Raw genomic sequence first — 16,004 nt, 5'->3', positions numbered from 1 at the left:
ATGTGCTTCCCCATGGTCATGGGCGCAACAGTCCCCCATCCAGCATCTGTGCTATTACTGCAACCTTCTCTGAAGTGTTAACGAGGCCCCCTGCTGAGACAGGATGTGGGGGTCCAGTCACTCCATCCAGTGGAACCTATAGAACACAACTCAACCCCAACTGGGACTCCTGGGGGCCCTGGTCCAGGCTGTCAGCCTGAGCTCACAGCGCCCCCTCACTTCCTCAATGAACTCAGGGAGTCAGAGGCTTGGTCTTTGGGACACAGTCTCATATGGGCAGAAGGAGGTGCCCATGTACTGTGAAGACTTGAGATGAGGACCAGAGGAGACTGAGGGTCCATAGTGGATGCATGTGTGGCCCTCCCAACAGCCCTGGAGGAACAGGGAGCACAGCATTCAGATGTAACCTCACTGATCCTGATGGGAGGGGAGAAGTGAGGGCCTGGGTCAGGTGCCTGGGTTCGAGTCAGCAGAGTAAAGGAACCCAGTTGCACTAGGAATCACGGTAGAACCCTGAAGGGGGCTCTGGGACCCCAGGGCATCCACATTGTCAATGCTCTCAGCCCTGGGAGTCCCTGACAGGGTTGTAGGAATGAACCCTCTACTCCCACTTGCCTCTCAGGGGTCCTGGCTGGGGAGAGCCTGGTTCTAAGGGGTGTAAAGTCAGGGAAAGATGGTGGTGCCCAGATTTGCTGAGAGTCAAAGTGAAGAGGAGAAGGAGGGATGAGGACAGCCGGGGGCATCATCTCAGCTCTGGGAAACTCTGGGCATGGAGCCCTGACGTCATGTCCACAGACTCTCCCTGAGGGTCTCGGTGGAGTGACGGCCTTGGTGTGAGGGTCCTACCTCCGGTCAACACAAGGGGCATCCCCGGACCTACCAAGGCTCAAGATGAGGACCTTGAGGGAGGACACAGGGAATCCCACCGGTCCCGGCACCTGCTGTCAGCCCAGGGGCAACCCTGTTGGCTGCATGAGCACAAGGTCTCAGGGACATTGGAGACTTGATATAGGGGGTGAGGCCTTATAGATTGGAGAGGAGATTCTTACGTTCTGAAGCAGGTTAGGTGAGGACCCTGAGGGAGGACTGAGGACCCTGAGGGAAGACTGAGGGGACCCCTCAAGAGGAGACTTTTAAATGGCCTGTGCCAGACCATCCCGGCTGTGTTTCTCAGCTGAAGCCCATGGTCCGGATCTGTTCCCCTGTGTCACTCCTGTCTGTGGTTTGATACCAGGCACCACGCTCATGGTCAAAATGAGTGAGCTGAGAATCCAAGCCAAGCCCGAGGAAGACTTTCAGGACCCAGGCAAGGCCCAGGGCCCCATGGAGGTGCAGCTCTTGGGGGCTGAGTCGGGGGAGGCTTCATCCCCCTTGGCCTCCTCTGCCCCTGGGGAGGGCAGCCACCCTGCTCGCTATGAGTTCCTGTGGAGACCAGCAAGTGGCAAGCCGTGGCATTTATGCTCAGAGTCAACCAAAATGCTTTGAGGGTCTTCCCACCCCTGTCTGCAGAGGTGGTGAGAGAGGAGAAAAAGGGGGCCTGAGTCAGAGCAGCAGCCAGGTGATCCTTCCCTCTGTGATTGAGGACAGAGCAGTCAGTCTTCTCAGAAGTGAGGGACCGGGCCAGTTGGGGGAAACTGGTATGTAGCATCTTTGGGTTCCTCTTCTCTAGGATGACATGGAGATTCATTTCTGTTGTCTTTAGAAAAATGACAAACTTTGATAGTTTAATAGAAGGCTAAACAACCTTTAATGTCCTAGTTTGTGAATGATGAGGATCAAAATGTGTTTGTGGTTACCCAGTTCAAGTACAAGAGTTTTGCTTTTTCATAAAAGAGATTGGACACTTTTCCATTTTGTTTTGTGACCCTGAAAAGGATACATTGGAATTGGAATTAGAACTGTTTTGGAAACCTGAGCTTACTTAGTAGCAATGTTGATGGGGGAAGATTTAGGTAATAATAAAGGTGATCATAGTGAATTCACGTTTCTGTCATTTTTGGGTATCATTCTCAAAAGCTAAGTTATCTCTGTTTATTTGGATTTGTCTGGGTTATTTAAGGACGGGGCAGACAATTAATCTGAGCCCCTTGCCCACTGGCTCATTTATTCTGAAGACCTCTACAGAGCCTCTGCTCCCTGAAAGGCCATGTTAGCAGTGGGGACACTGGGAGAAGCAGGACACCTCCCACTCCTACAGCGAAGGTCTAGGAGCCACAGTCACAAGGGGAAGTTGGAGAGACATCCCCTAGTCCCATAGAACAAGGCAACACAGGGCAGGGTGGTGGGGCTACAGGAGGAACACCCTGGGGTTTGTGCTTGAACCAGAGTGGATTGTAACTTTGGGAAGCTGGGTTCCTTCTGTGGGATGTGATTGTGATGAGGCTCGGTGGTGGGTATTGCATTGTGTCTTGGGGTGATGGGAAAGTCTGAAATGGATCATTGCTGTGAGGTGTCCTTTTGCATCTTGGATAAAGCTCAGAGAGATCTCTTTCTGGGGCAGGAAGGAAGGGGTCCTGGCTCTTGTCACATTGCTGTTGACCAGAGGGTTAAAGGAGGTGTTTTCCACCCCATATCTGCAAGGAATCCTGCAGAACTTTGGTCTCACTCCCTTGAAAGATGCCCAAACAATCCATGGAACTACCCTCTCATTTCTGGTATGGCAGATCCAGAACCCAAGGTGTTAATGAGCTGCAAATTATCTCTTTTTGCAATTGGCCATTAATCAAACACTTGAGGCTTGCTGGGGCTGCAATGAAGGAATATAATGGTTTGGATGGAAGACCACCTGGGACAGAGGCAAAGAGTGGTTCTTGCTTTCCCTGCTGAAACAGGTGTTCCTGTTGGAAGTGTTCCTGCTGGAACACTCCTCAACACCCACATTTAACAGGCTCTGTAACTGGAAATGGGGCTTCTGGGGTATCTCAAAGGATAAAAGCATGCTTGCATTGTGGGAAACCTGGGTTCGAACCCTGGGTCAGGAAGATTGTCTGGAGTAGGGCATGGCAACCCACTTCAGTATTCTTGCCTGGAGAATCTCATGGACAGAGGACACTGGTGGTCTATAGTCCAAGGAGTCTCAAAGAATCGAACACAACTAGCTAATAACACTGTGGTCCACTATGGTCTAACTGGAAAAGTTACCTAGTTTTATTTATGAATCATCATGTTTGGCTGGTTAGCTATTCTACATCCTACTGAGGTGCATATTCTGTGACACGTGCTGGACCACAGAGCAGCCAACCCCTTCCCACAGTGGAGAGTGGAGGAGTGTCTTCAGGCAACTGTAAGGGATTCTTGCCCCGATATCACAGTGCCAATGTCTGCTAGGCCTTGCCAGCAGCATCACATCCCTCAGGCACATCCTGCAGCCCAGCATATGGGCTCCTCAAACCGGCTGGCTTCAGAGACGAAGAACTGAAGCCACAGGTCTTGGGCATCTTCCCAGGACCACATGCTTGTGAGGGACGGGGTGGGCTCAGAGCCCTGATCTCAATTCCTCTGGAGTCCCTGCCCTTCTGGCCCACCCCAGGAAACTGCCTGACCTTCTGACTTCTCACGCCTTCCTCTTCTCAGTGCTACACAATGCCTCTGAGGTGACAAAAAGCAGGCCCACAGAAGGAAGGGGATGTGGAAAATCAGAAGCACTGTGGGGCTGCTCTGTGATTTGCTGAGAACTGATTCTGCCAGGGGCCGGCATCTCCATCAGGTCCCAGTGCCTCCCTCCTGAGGACAGCGCCCTATCCCTGCTATCGCCATGGGACCTCCTGCCCAGCTGAACCTGCCAGGCTGACCAGCTCCTCACCGAGCAGGAGGGAGGGAGAGCCTGACTGTATGGCCCCAGTGCCCATTGCGATAAGGCCCTACAGGAGCCTCCTCTGATAAGGGAGAGAAGTTAACATAGGCAGATCCCCAAGGCTCCAGATCTCCACAGCCTCAGTGCGGGAGGAGAGCAGCAGGAGTGCCTCTGGGCTGTGGATGCCAAGGGCAGGGACAGGAGAGTGAGGCTGAGAAGGGCAGGCCTTGGAAGTCATGAGGGCTTGTGTGTGCACAACACAAGTGTCCTGAGCCAAAGCTGACAAAAACTCCTCAGTGCCATGCAAACCCACTGCCAGGGCCTGGGTGGTACCTGGAAGAGGGGGACCAGAAAAGGCAGATCCCTCGGGACCCAGGGATAAGGAGGGGCCCTGAGTGGCAGGGGTGAAGGCAGGAAAGGCCACCTAGCCAGGCTGCCACGGATACCACGGTCTTCGGTCCCCTTCAGAGGAGCCCCCAGGGGCCCCCACCAATGATCACAGCCTCTAGGACCGTGTCCCAGTCAGGTGAACTGATCTGAAGGAATGCTTTGTCAACCTGTTTAGGCGGCAAAAGCAATGGAGCACGCACAGGTGGATGCCTGCGACCTCCATTCTGGCAGCCAGTCCTCAGGCTGAAAGGCCCTTTGGTGAGCCTCTTCCACACCCTCTCAACTTGCCCCTTTCAGACACCAGATTCTGACCCTCACACAGGGCAAATGACCCTGCTGAGTGGCAGAACTGCGGGGTCACTGTCTCTAGGGGGATAGTGTCCTAGGGTCCTCACACACGGGCCTTTCCAAGGTGCTGGTCTGCTCCATACATGGTGATTTTGAAGACCAGTGGCCCAGAAAGGTCAGAGAACATGCATCTCCAAACCCACTGCCCTATTGCCCATGTGCAGACAGGTGATGCTCACTGGGTTTTCATCCAGTCCCACTCTCATCCATTTTCAAATACAGGTAGATGGGGGCTTCCTTTGGTCACATCTAGGTCAACAAGTCAGACATGCCTCTGGGAGTGAGTGTGTGTAAACGAGGCCCCTTGCAAAGCACCCAATCCATGAGCCAACTAAATCATTCAATGTACCTGCCATCTGGGTAAGGGAGAACAGGTCCACAGTGGAAACAGGGGCAAAGGCAGAGAAGATCAGACATGGCCTCGGAGAGGACCAGTGAAGTGCTTGTTTTCAACAAAACAGGCTGTACCTTGAACCCCCAATGAACTCCTTCAAAGGGCAGGTACCCACAGACACGCAAGTTGGACATGGGAGGCAGGACCCGGGAGAGCAGAAGCCCAAGCAACCCACTGATGAAAGGAAACAGTAATTTTGAGGCAGCCTCCAGGGAGGTTGAATCTGAGGCTCTGGGAATTGGATGAGAAAAACACACACATAGGTATTCCCAAAGTGAGCACTCTGGGGCCACGGGAGCAGTCTTTATGGGAAGAAATGGAAATTGAAGACAGCAGCCTATGATCTGCAGTGGGATGATGTCTGGGGGTGGGCAGAACTCAGAAGGCTGCAAGCTCAGCAAAGCGCCTGGCTGTGCCCTACCACACGGTGTCCTGGGGAGTATGTGTCTCAGGTGCTTGGGGAACAGTCAAGTGGAACGTGAAGTTGCTCCCCCTGTGCTCAAGCACATCCCTACTCTGGGGAGAGCTTGTCCTGGGGGACAGCTAGGACAGGACAACAGGACTCTGACTTTGGGGCCCTCTGAATGGGAGCTACCAACCGACAACACCAGCCAGAAGAGACCAAAGCTGGAAGAGAGGCAAGGCCATGGCCAGGGGTCTGGGGGGTGGGAACCACCAAATTAAGCTAGGCCATACAGCCCCCTATGGACCCAATCTTCTTGGCGGGACAGTTGCCAGGGGCCCATCTAATCCCTGGGGTCTCTCTCGGTGGTAGCCAAGTTAGGACTCACCAGGGCCTGGACCTTTAGCAGAAGCCAGCCACAGGACTGCCCATTGGTAGGGAGGGGGGGATGGAGTCAGGGGCAGGTTTGTCAACCCATCCAGGGCCTGGCCCCCTGAAACAAGGGGCCTGGCAGCAGATAGGAGCCATTGCAGCCAACCTGAAACACACTTGTCTGTACTTTCAGACAAGAGACAAGCTGGGGATCTCATTCCGTCCCAGACTCCCTCCCCTACACTGGGCCAGGGCTGCCTCTCCACATCACCTCTGTGACATCATGAACCAGTTAAGGAAGTTGACCACTTAATTGACTTCCTGGCCCATGATCCAGATTCTAGAATCTCCAGAAAGTATTTATTGGGCATCCTGACCCTGGTCTGAGGCCCTTCTTCCTTGAACGTTCACTGCATGGGTAGACAATGCTTCTGAGCTAGACTGGCTCCATGGCTTGTCAGAGTTCCCACGAGGCACACACAGTCCCGTTGGCCCCATCAACTGATGGGGCGCCTGCAGCAGGGCACCACCCTGATATATCCCCAGATCCAAATGTCAATTCAGGGGAGGCTTTAGAGAAGCAGTGGGACCAACCAGACAGCCCAGTTCCAGGCTCCCAAGACAGCCCGCCCCCACAGGGCCCGAACCAAGAAACAGCCAACGAGGAAGAGAACAATGCCGTCCTCATGCTGTCCTTTCCCAGGAAGCTTTGGAGGATCGTGGAGGATAACCCCTTCACCTCTGTGCACTGGAACGACGAGGGAGACATGGTGGTCATCGAGGCAGATCTCTTCCACACAGAGGTCCTCCAGCGCAGAGGTGCAGACCTCTTCGAGAGGTGCAGATCTTTGAGACAGACAGCATCAAGAGCTTCATCTGTGAACTTAACCTGTAGGGTTTCAGTAAAATCCGCCCTTTGGGTCGCTCTGCAGAGAAGATGATGGTAATGTAGAAAGCCCTTCTGGGGAGACTAGACTTGATGAGCCCTTAGGATAATTTATTCTTGTGAGAGGGTGGTTAAGGAAAGAGGAGAAAGCAGGGCCTATCGTGTTCCACAAATCCCCTTAGACAGGATCCACAGGGGTGACTCTAGACCCTGAAAGGCCACTTGATGTCAGGAACGACCAGTAACACCTCAAGAGAGGCCGGCCCCAGGGGAGCTCTAGGGAGTGCACTTGCTAGGGCCTCATAACCTACCAGGAATGAAGAGACCTCGTCTTCATAGTTAGGCAAGGCTGGGAAGGTAGTGGGGAGGAGGGTGGCAAGGAACAGCTATTCTCCCCAAAGATGGCTAAAGTGATTCATTTCTTTCAGATCTATCGCAACTCCAACTTTCAGAGAGATAAACCTGTTCTCCTACAGAACATCCGGAGGAAAGGCAACCCCAGAACAACTGCTCAGCCCATCACCAGCGCAACAATGACCCCAAAAAGAAAGAAGCATGCAGTGGTGACCAGACGCTTTCAGCGATTCCATCGCAATGAGTCCACCCAAGAGGCTGACAAGAAGGCCCAGAACAATACACCAACTGCTGACGCAATCCCGGGCCAGTGATCATTTCTGTTCTGTGGCCTTTGGTATATGGGCAGGGTAGCCGTGTGGGCCAGGGCAAACCATCTCCCCAGAAGCAGGGCAGCCCCAGTTGCGAGGGCACATCCAGAAATGCCACATCTGTACCTACAGCTACTGCATGGTTGAGCAATGACTATGTACAACACCTATTTTTCCATCATGATGACAGCCGTTTCAGTCGTGGCCCAAAACAAGGCCCCTGAGGCGGAGGAGGAACAGGAGGAATCCTCAGATTACAAGTGTGCCCTCTGAGCAGTTTAAGAACAACCCCAATCCCTGAGCTGCCAGGTGCCCAGGGACACTCAAAACCACTCTCTTGTAATCAAAAATATATTTCTGGCTCTAATAAAGTATAGCAAAACTCCACAAGAGTAAATAAATAATCAGTTGAGAACTGCGAGTCTGTGTTCTTTCTATCTGTCCATGCTATTCACACGGGGCCCTGGGTGAGCCAGATGAGGCTGGAAGCCCACACCCCAGGCAGGCCTCAGTCCAGTCCCCATGGTCCCTTTTCATCTGAAGCAGCAGCATTTCAAGCCCTCAGCCAAGAGTGTGGCTCCCGAGCCAAGTGCTGAGGCCAGCCCAGGACGGGCTGGTGCCTGGTCCTTGCCTGCCTCACAGTAGAAGACCCAGTCTGGCTCCTGACTATGGGGGGTGTCACCTTCCATGAGTCATGCACCCTGAAGCAGAAGGGGCTCCTGCTGTGTCCCCCCGACGATGACACAAGTTTCTGATTAGCAGCTGAGCGTCTCCAGCTCCTGATCCAGGGGCCTCCCCAAGAGGCCCACCAGAAAGCAGGGTCACCCCACCCACCAAGGGCCTTGCAAAAACATGACCCCAAACCCAAAAACAAGTACAAGGTTTTACCAGGTGGACACTAGCCCTTGTCATTCTGCCCTCACAGCTGTGTTTAGGAGCCTGTGTTTGGACCGGGAGTGGCCAGACACTGTGACCAACACACACACTTTGTGAGCCAAGGGACACTTTAGAGCAGGGCAAGGGTCACCTGCAAGGACACACCGCGGCCTGTTTCAGGGCCCGGGGGCCTCTCTGCCTGCCAGAGGCCTCGCCGGCTGCTCAGGCTCAGGCCCGCCCCCAGCCTTCTCTATCACCCCCTGGATACCGTTCCAACATCAGGGAGTTTGGACCAGAACAAAGAGGGAAAATCACTAACCAGTTTCCTAACAACACATTTCTCTCAAGCACCCAGACACAGCAGGGCCAAAATGAGTGTCGAGGCCATGTTATTGTAAAGGTCAAATTCCTGCAGACTTTCCCTGAGTCCAGAGCAGCACCACATGAGGGGAGTCCTGGCCCCCAGCCCTGCACCAAGTGGGCAGTGAACCCAAGGGTGGGGCTGATTCAGACCAAACCAAATGGGCACATCCAGGGCAGGACGGCAACTGGATGGTGTCACCATGAGTTCGTCTCTCGGTCACCTTCCACTTGAGAGCCCAGTCTGGACAGGCCTCCTGCCCAAAGGGGATCAGGTGCTCAGGGATGTCCACCTGGAAGATGTCCTTCCCAGCCTTCCCTGGGACAGGCTGCAGCAGCCACCAGGGGTTGGCGAGCACAGTCAGGTACTTCTGTCGAAGGTCAGGTAGCAGGGCTTGATTCTCCCACTTCTACATCTCGTTGGGACCTAGGTTTTCTGGGCACAGCAAAGTGACTCAATGTCCACGAGACCTGTGTGCAAAGACAGGACACAGATGGAGAACAAGGTGATTAACAGTTGCACCTCCTAGAGACTAAGGAGGAGAACTGGGGTGAACTTGATCCTCTGGCTGAGCCTTTCAGAAGGGTTCACCTCAGCAAAGGGAATTCGGGGTGAGACCCAGCAGGGGAGGGAGCGAAATGAAAGGTAGAGGCCTGGTACTCCACGAACCCACCAGGACAGGGGCAGCTCTCAGTCTGACGACTGCAGGCCGCAGAGACAGAGAAGGAAGGCCCTGGCAGGGAGCCTGTGGGCATCAGGTCCTCAAGCGATTCACCAACAGGCAGGTGTTGCTGTGGGGCCTCACCCCTGGGCAGTCAGGTGAGTTGCTCAGGCCTGGCTTCTGGCAGTGGGGGTGAGGAACCCAGGCTGGTTGCTGCACTGCCTATCATAATTTCTGTCAGGCACACACACACACACATGGGGACATACATAGATAGACAAATGCCACGTGCAGACCTGGACACGTCTCTGTATCTCAAAACACAAACAAGGACTGAGGCCCACAGTTTTGGTCAGGGACCTCAGGCCGCCATTTTCCAGCCCAGGGACCCTCACTGCCCCTCTGAGGAAACCTCAGACCCACACCGCCCCTCACCAACCAGTTCAACAGAAAATAAATGAGCATAGCCTTGGCTGAGATCCAGGGCAGCGCTAGGGGCTAATCAGGCACCACGTCACTTGCCACCAGTCACCCCATGGCTAAACTTGTCCCTGACCGACATCAAGGCCTGGATGTAGGCGGGGCTCATCCCCAGCCTCTGCTCCAGCAGCTCCTGCCAGGCTGGATCCTCCCAGTCCTGGTGCTCAATGTGGACAGCCAGGGTACAGTGCTGGGTCCACATAGCATGGACCGCCACCTTGTCTACAGGGTCTTGACACCATTTAAGATGAGACCTGCATAAGGCTGTCGGAAGGACAGACAGCTGAACTTCATTTCCCAGGGTCTCATGTGGCTGTGGAAACAAACCACAAAGGTCAGGAGCCTGGCACAGCAGTCTCCAAGCTCAAATCCCTGGGCCGGACATCAGCCCCACATGTCTGAGCATCCTCCAAGCCTGCTGACACAGAGGGGAGGGTCACAGAGGGCTGGCTCCTTCCATCTGTCTCCACGTGGTCTGATGATAGGGGGTGGTGTCCATCATATGCAGTCTGTGGGGAGATCAGGAAGGAGGGCAGGACAGCAAGAGAGAGGCACGAGGTGAGATCCAAGACAGAGGGAGCACTGAGGAGGGAGGATGGGTCCCCTGGCTTCAAAGCCCAGTGGCCGGGCTTTGGTCCTCTCCCAGCAAAGACAGGCACAGTCCTGGGCTTGGCTTGTCCCATCCCTGGTACAAAACCCCATGCCTCAGCTCCCCAGCCACATCCCTACCCAGGCTCTGCAGATCCCCCATCTTAGCCCAGGACTACTGAGTGCAGATCCGTGCTAACCAATCTGGCCTTGGCCCTGAGGCCACCCTGGACCTCACTTGGCCCTGCCACGTGTCTTCCCCACACCTTTCAGAGCCACCTTCATTCCAGCCCTTCCCGTACCACTTCCTCCACTCTCGGCCGATACCCTGGACCCTGCCCAGAGCCTAGAGAAAGAAAGAAGGAGAGCAGGATCTACTGGAATGGGCACGATCTGTGTCCTTGCCAGGGCCTGGGATGGCAGGGAACACAGAATTCACACTTCAAATAATCCACTAGGTTACTGTCACCTCGTTCGATGGCAGAGGAGGCACCAAGAGATAAAGAGATAGCCCATGACTGCAAGGGACCTGACCACAGGCAATCCATACTCACATTTATTCTTGTATCTGGAGCGGAGTCTCTGCTTATTGTATGGTGGAGAGTCAGATAAGCACAGCCATGGGCCTGAACCCCAGCAGGGTCTCAGCACCTAGCAGGGAGCCTACATTTCCACAAGACAGTGAGGACAGGGACAAAGCCCAGAGGAACCCAGCCTAGAGCCTCCTGGGCCTTTCCTTCCCTGACCACAGAAGACAGACAGTCCTCACAGGCCCACAAGGCTCCACGTGATCTGGCTCCTACCCTGGCGACCTGCTCTCCTCGCCCCTGGATTCACCCCCAGTAGCTACAAAGGCCGTCCTTCCATCCTTAGACCATTCCAGTGTGTTCCTACCTCAGAGCCTTTGTAGGTTGTGAGGAGTCACATCATGTTCCTTCAGATTCAGGTGCTGGTGTCTCAATCCCAAGTACCTCAGCGTGACCTTACAGGCAAAGGAAAGGTCTTCACAGAGCTGATGGGGTCAAGTGAGCTCATTAGGTTGGACCCTGCTCTAACAGGACAGCTGTCCCCATACAAAGGACGTAGTTAGAGACAGACGGGCACACAGGAGAAATGGGGTGAAGAGGAAGTGGAGCTCTCCAAGCCCAGACACACCCACCAAGGCCAGCAATGCCCTGGATGTGAGTGGGGAGAGATGGGACAGACTCTCCACAGCTCTCATGATAGCCTACATCAGCCGACACCTCGACCTCAGCTGCTGGCCTCCTGAATGAACACGGTTCACAGATTGAGCCACCCAGCCTGTGGGACCCTGACATGACTGCCGGAAAATGAAGTCAGAGGGTCAGCCCTGTCCGGACATCTCTCCACAGGAGCAAGGAGGGAGTAGAGGGATGGCTTATCCAGTCCCAGCACCTCAGGCACACTCCTCCACGTCTGCACATCTTCACGTGTCTGTTTTCACCCTTACATGGTGTCTGTTTACACCTCCCAGTGTCTGGGGTCCCACAAGTTACCGATGCTTCCCTCCTGATGGAAGGGAAGGGAAAACTCATTTGCCAATACAGCCACTTGACATGACCACACACTCACTGAAGAGCTATGCAGGAGGAGGCCTGGGGCACAGGGCGCACATCCGAGATGCTGATACACACCAGCAAATGGCCTTCCACAAAGGCTTTCCCCGTTTCCACTCCCCCAACCACAGGCAAGAGTGTTATGTCCTCACGCCCTGGCTGGCACTGAGCATCATCATTCAGTTGAAAGTTTCCCCATGTGCTGGGTGACAAAGGGTCACACTGTTCACTGGGTCTGGCTTGGTACAAGGGACCTGGCTGGCCCCTGGGGCTTGATCATTGCTATGTCTTCTATTGGGGTATGTGACTCGATCCCAGGCTTGCCCAGTTTCTGCCATTCAGTTTCTCAGCCAACCTTACCCCTTCCTCCTGAGTGACTCCAAATCTCACCTGTATGGGTGGAATCCCTGAATAAGAAGTGACTGCAAGCACTCCTATGGCTGAAGCAGAGGGTGCCTACTTGGTGGCCAGAGTAGAAAACACTCTTCTGCCTGCTTGACTGGGCATCTTCACCTGCACGAGGACCAGAGCAACAGGGAGAAAGTCACCAGTGACAATACAGCAATCTTGGACAACAAGCCACCATAGTCTTCTCCTCGGCGGGGTCCTCAGACCATGGGGTCCCAGGAGGGCCCAACTGATGAGAAACACACATGCAGGTTCCCTCAAGGTGTGCTCTGCTCATCACAGCAGCTGGCTTGTTCCCAGGATGCCTCAGCCTGCAGCACAGAAACCCATTCTCCAGGAGTGATGGTGATTTACAGCCCAGGAAACCCTGCAAAGAACAAGAGAAAATGACTCCTCTGCTCACACTGCCACTCTGGAAGAATCTGGGGGCCGCCACAGTCAGTGGGCCACCCTCCATGGACTTGTGGTTGGTCCCCACCAGGAGGGGAACTGCAGACAAGCAACTGAGCCCTGCTTGTCAGGGTCAGGCTCCGGTGGAGATGACTCACAGTGGGTGAGTGGGACTAGTGTGAGGTCACAGTCCAGGGTCAGGGTAGGAGGCTGGAGGGCAGGTCTTTTTGTAGCTTCCCATGTGTGCCCCAGAGCATCACCGGGATGCACACGTGAAAGGAAAGCAGGCGGGGGCTGTGGCCCGTGGAGGGGGCCAGGATGTCCGACTCGGCCCCCTGGAGAGGTTCCTGGAAACCCCGCCTGGAGGTACCTTCTGAGCATGAGGCAGGTCCCACTTTCCTGCAAGCAGAGTGAGTCGCGGGTACTTTGGTATGGCTAGGTTGTGGTACCAGGCAGGACAGTGGTCCGCCATTGGGACCGAGACCACTGACAGTACTGGCTGGCCTCAGTCGTGTCACACCCACAAATACTGATTGTGTATGGCTTCCCTTACTCACGTAGGCAGGCAGGCATGCAGGCACAATGTTACGTAGACATGCACATACGAACAAAGGCACATTCCCTCGCCGGCCCTGTCCACTAGGCGACAAAGTAAGATCCGTCAGGCTCTGAGGCATCTAGAAGGTCAGGCCGGGAGGAGCCTTGAGACCAGCGGCCTGGAGCACGACTGGGAGGAGGACCAGGAAGTGAGGGGAGGAAGTTGGAGGAGAAGGGCTAGGAGTCTGGGGCTGAAGTGTGGGAAAGACCTGGGTGAGGAGGAGCCTCTGGAGAAGGAGGTGAGGTGGGGTGGGGCTGGGGCTGGGGTGGAACCACCTGAGGTGTGGTGGGGCTGACAGGGATGAAGCTGTGGGTCCAGGGAACCCACAGAGAGTTCAGTTTCATGGTCGAGGCCAGACTGTGCCCTTTTCAGCCCTTGCCATAGGCGTCCAGTCATGGTGGAGGCCAGACTGTGCCCTTTTAAGCCCTTGCCATTTGCGTCCAGTCCATGAGACTCGGCGAGAGTCAAAGTGACCATGACCCAGTGTCCTCAGTGACTGCATCTGAGCTTCAGAGTGAACCCCAGGGGCCAGGGAAGCAGGGAGAGGGGCGGCTTCTGGGCGGATTTCCCCATCTCTGGGCTGAAAGCCCAGGCTGGCTCCCCTCCAAGCCACCCTGGGACTGCTGGCCCAGTGCTGAGCAACAGTTTATCTGTTCTTTCACAGATGTGAAGGAAAATCCTCACTATGTTTCCTGCTGCCCCTGGGACCTGAGATGTCTCAGAGAAAGGCAGCTTCACCTTCAAAACTGTTTCTTGTCCTCTTCCTCTTGTCTGGGGGCTCAGCCCACCCAGGGCAGCCACCTGACTTGACTATTGACCACCGCCCTGCCTGCTATGTCCCTGTTTCCCAAGTGCCTGATCACAGTAAATGCTCCTCTTCCTGTCCCCATTACTACTAGCTCAGGTCAGGTCTCGTGGCCTGGGCCCCCCAACAGCCTGGACCCCTTCTCTCTCCCCTCCTCCAGCTGGTGCTACACACACCATTGATTCTTTGTCACACCACATGTACATCTGTCCTCAACCCCAGATGGAAAGAACAGTGGAGCAATCTCTTGAATAAGTCCTAACCCGTCCGTGGTGCCCTGGAGGACTTCCAGTGGTCCCAGGTCTCCTTCCTCATTGCCCAGCACTCTGGGTGGCTGTGCTGGCCCTGCACTCTGTGCAGAGCTCATCCGGGACTCCACGGTTTGTCATGCAGTTCTCTCCCTGGACCTCTGGCTCCTCTTGTCCTGACAACCTACTGTCCTCCTTCCAGGCATGACTGTAGCATACCTTTTCCGTCTGCCCGAGTGTTAGGTGCTGTCATCTGGGATTTCTGGGGCACCCTGCATCTTTCTGCTGCTGCCTTTGCCCTCCTCTTCTTCCCAGGCTGTGGCTGCTGTGCATGAGTCTGAAATCCCGAGGGTCACCAAGTCCCAGGAAGGCAGGGTGGGTGTCTCACTGGTTCCTGTTAGCCAGGCACCCACGCAACTGCTGCCACAGGAATGTTGAGTCTGAGCAGTGCTTTTCTTTCCAGCAGGCAGCCTGCTTTCTCCTTGAATAAGCTTCCCAGCCACGAGTTGAGGGGCAGAAACTGCCTCCTGGATTTGAGGCCTCAGCTCTGCAGGGACCCGAGCGATGACCACACCCAACTCCCTCATGCTAGTGCCCTGCTCCTTGCCCCAAGAGTGGTTACCAGCTACCTCCAGACACCCGAGAACCTCCTGGTAGTGGTTTCAGATCATGAAGGAGGGTCTTTTGAATGGTGGGTGGGCTGCTGCTGTTCCTCCAAATCCTGGCTTTGAACTAGATCTTGCCCAGTGAACTGGAGACCTATGACGTGTAGCTGCTGATAGGGGCAGCTGTGAGGACCTGCTCCGTGGCATTTCTCTGCACCCGTCCCTTCCCTGCTGCTGCCCCCAGCTTTCTTCACATGCACAGATATGTGGACTTAGCCATGGGGAGTGCTGTCTCCCACCCCATCTGTGTCTCTGAGGCTCGGTGAGGGTTCCACTTTGCTCCTGCTCTGCATTTGCAGCAGCACTGACCTGGGAATGCTCGATCCAGATTCTCGGTTTCCCTTGTGTTCTCCTTGGCCGATGTGGTTTCCTCTCTGAAATGCCTGTTGCCCATTTCTCTGCTGAGCTGTGTGTCCTTTCTGTGCTGAGTTGTGGGCACTTCTTTCAGGGTCTGGGTGTTTATCCCGCCCTGGTGTTTTTATTGCAGATTCATCCTCTTCTGTTTGCAGGCTAGCAATGAACTCAGTATTCACCTGGTCTCTCGGAGCTGTAAGTGCCCTACAGGTCAGCACATGTCTGTCAGGCCCTTCCACTGGGCACCACTGTCTACCCCCAAGCTTGGCACCTGGGGCAAGCAGTCCCCAAGGAGATACTACCCTGGCATCCAGCACTCTGCCCATGAGAGTGGGCTCCTTCAATTCCATGTCAGTCTGTTGGACCCAGCCTAGCTTTAGCTCTGGGCCTTGGACTCCTGCATGCAGGACAAGCCCAGGGGCAGCTGTGTAGCTTTGGGAGGTTAGCAGACCTACTTCCCCTCTATCCCCAGGGCAGCACCCGTTGACCGCATCCCTCTCCATGGGGCCCAGATGAAGGGGCCATCCTGAGAACTGGACACATTTCTGATTTCATCTCAGTTCTACTGCATATCTTTGAGAGGACGCAGCACACATGGGAGCTGCAGACACGGATTGCCACTCTGCTGCCGCTGCTCGGGGTGCTGACTGCCCAGGAGATGGGGCACCACTCAGGGGGGTGGGGGAGCTTCTCTGAGCCTCTGGCACTGTCATGCTCGCACTCACATCACAGGCCTTTATAT

The 16,004-nt window shown here is 55.0% G+C and overlaps 1 pseudogene; it reads right to left on the bottom strand.

The window, feature by feature from the left end:
* Positions 1–8,257: 8,257 nt before the first annotated feature.
* LOC136154591 (protein EOLA1-like) lies at positions 8,258–9,923 on the bottom strand (annotated as a pseudogene).
* Positions 9,924–16,004: the final 6,081 nt, after the last annotated feature.

Source organism: Muntiacus reevesi, chromosome X (assembly GCF_963930625.1).
Source record: "Muntiacus reevesi chromosome X, mMunRee1.1, whole genome shotgun sequence".
NCBI lineage: Eukaryota > Metazoa > Chordata > Mammalia > Artiodactyla > Cervidae > Muntiacus > Muntiacus reevesi.
This window is presented reverse-complemented; position numbering and strand designations above follow the sequence as displayed.